Source organism: Coregonus lavaretus (genome assembly GCF_964263955.1).
Source record: "Coregonus lavaretus genome assembly, contig: HAP1_SCAFFOLD_848, whole genome shotgun sequence".
Classification (NCBI taxonomy): domain Eukaryota; kingdom Metazoa; phylum Chordata; class Actinopteri; order Salmoniformes; family Salmonidae; genus Coregonus; species Coregonus lavaretus.
The window spans coordinates 129,713-132,660 of record NW_028163880.1 but is presented as its reverse complement, the minus strand read 5'-3'; positions in this window follow the sequence as shown (position 1 = coordinate 132,660).

The window sequence follows — 2,948 nt, the reverse complement described above, 5'->3', positions numbered from 1 at the left end:
AAAAGCCCCAGAGAAACAGATGCAACCCAGAACATACAATTACATCGTGAATACTAAATGGGTGGCTAGAGAGGCCTCTCTCCATCCCAGCACCAATACTGCCACCACAGCCATCTGCCTCGACCAGATACTTCACTCGCTCTTTCCAGCTAATGTACTGTACCAATCAGCACACACAACTGTTTCCGCTTCCTCTCACTCGCTCTTGGAGGAGTGTGTGTATGAGTGTGTGTGTAGGAGGGTGTGCACGTGTGTATGAGGGTGTGTGTGTGTGTGTGTGTGCACAGTGGGCTCAGCACAGGGAGAGAGGGATGGAGAGAGTGAATGAGAGTGAGCTTGCAATGTGTGAGAGGCTGCAGCTGGCACAGGGGGGGCACCCATTAGCCCCAGTCCAGCCTGCATGAGTTGACAGTGGGAGGGAGGAGGGGTAGAACGGCATGAACTGAGGGAGAGAGAGGTGATAGATAGATTGAAAGCCGGAGAGAGCGAGAGGGAAAGAGGGTGATGGCAAAAGGAAAAAAAAGACAGAAAGAGAAATGGTGAACAGAAACAGCTAGGTCAGTTTGAAGTGTGAAGGTGTCACATAGAAGGAGAGCAGTGTGGTGGACTATAATATACTGTGCAAAATGCATTGTTCTCAGGTGTGCTGGTTTATAGGAAGTACTTATTTAGCTTGGAGATGGTCATGAAAGCATTGGACACACTAACACAGCAGATAATAGAATCAGACAGAGGGAGAAAACAGAGTGAGGGAGAGGAAAGGTACAGGAATAGAAATAAAGTACAATAAGGAGAGAGAGAAATGAGGCCAGAGAGAAATAGGAGAAAAAAGAGAAAGAGAAAAAATACACTGAGAGAAGAGCAAATGAAGTCAGAGTGCAATTGACAGATGGACAGAGAGCAAGTGAGAAAGAGAGACAGAGAGAGACAGAGAGAGGTTGCTACACTCTTCCCCTCTTCCCTCTGTTCTCTCAGTCTGTGGTGGTCACGCTCTGAAGGAGCTCCTCACGACGCAGTGACATCACCCGTGATGACCTGGCAGAGTGAGGTGATTGTCTGAGGCCATGTCTCAGGAGGCTCACAGGGCGAGGCCAGACAGAAAGGACGCTGGGATAGGAACCGACTCCGCCCACCTGCTGCCACCTCCGGCCGTGGTCACTGGTACCATCTGCTCTAGGGCTAGGCAGAGTCAGAGAGCAAAACACACACACGCATAAAGATGCACACACACACATTAAGAAACACAGACATTTGTAGCCATACACACACACACACACACACACACACACACACATTCTTGAGACAGGTTGAAATATGGAAGGTCAGATTTTGATCCATGCTCTGGCCTGCACCTCAGAGATTAAAAATCTATTATCTTATATGCCTCCAAACCCTGCTGTTTCATTGACACAAACCAAATACCTTATACTGATAATATAATTAATGTGTGATGATATCCCAGCTAGCACATAACGTTCTGAGAACAACTTGTTTCTTAGAGCTTGGTGAGAGCGTGGTTGTCCAATGGTTATTTTGCATACAACCTTCCCACAACTTTCTGGGAATGGTGCAGGATAGTTGCTTGGCTGTGGAACATGCTCAGCACATTTAAGAAACGTAACAAAAATACATTATTTTCTTGGTATTTCATTACTTTAACAGAATGTTTCCTAAAAGTTAAAACATGGTTACATTTTATTTCAATTTTGGTAATGTTCTAGGAACGTTCTCCAACTGGTTTGACATTGGGAATGTTCTCAAATAATTCAGAGAACGTTAAGAAACAACGTTCTTCTGTGGGAATTTCAATACTTCAGCATAACATTTTATGCAGGTTTCCTCATAGTTCTATTTAATGTCATGTTCTCAGAACATTAAGAAAACTTTCCATAAAAACCACAAGAAAACATTAGTAACATTCAAAGAACGTTCTAAGAATGTTATTTAAAAACATATACATAATTTTCTCAGCGTCAACAAAACTCTCTCTATCCTCTATCTTGTTAAGTGTGTTCAGGTGTGTTGGCCACACCCACTAATTGGCCACACCTGATCTTAATGAGTGCTTGTTTCCTTTGTATGGGGTCTGTTTGAATAGACTAAAATGAACAGCTTTGTATGAGTAAAAAAAAACATGTCATGCTGGCTCCATCCTGGTGGCGCAGTGGACTAATTACATGGAAATAGAACAGAATATCATAGGTTTATATCTCACTGAAGCCGAGCCACAATAAAAAAAGACATGTTTGCATGATTACTGCATAAGCAAATTAATTTCCGTGTCCTATATGTGCTTGGAGTTAACCTAAGCTAGCAGTGTTATTAAATGTCGTATTGAAACGTTCAGTGAAAGTTTTAAGGAAGTAATTCAAAAACATTCAAAACATTTAGAGAATGTTTTCAGAGCTTTATTTATTTACCTTCAAATAACCTATTATTTCTGTTCTCTGAATGTTAATAAAACCTCCCATGAAAACTTTCAGGGAACCATAGTCAAACGTTCTCAGAACCTCCCAGCAACCTAAAAATGTACATTCCCGGAACAAAGAAAACGTTATGTTTTACCAAGCCGTAAGACTACTAAATAGTTTGACCAATTATGGCTTCGTTCCCAGAACCAATGGGAAACCAAAAACTTATGTTCCCACAATTTCCAAGCAACCAAATGTGCTTGCTAGGATATTACACATGACACTGTAGGCCTACAAATCCCAGAACACCTTGTGGGTGTGTTGTCAGGAGTGATGGATATGTGTGTTGTAGCACCTCATCTGCCAGACTCTGACCCATGTCATGGGACTTCAGAGTTTACGTAATACCTTCCTTGATCCATCCTTAATAGCTCTCGAGTCCTCCCCCTTTGTCCTTCTTTTCACCTTGTCCGTTACGCTCCATCACTTTCTCCTCTACTCTCGCCTCCATCTTTCACCTTATTTCCAGCCAACCAT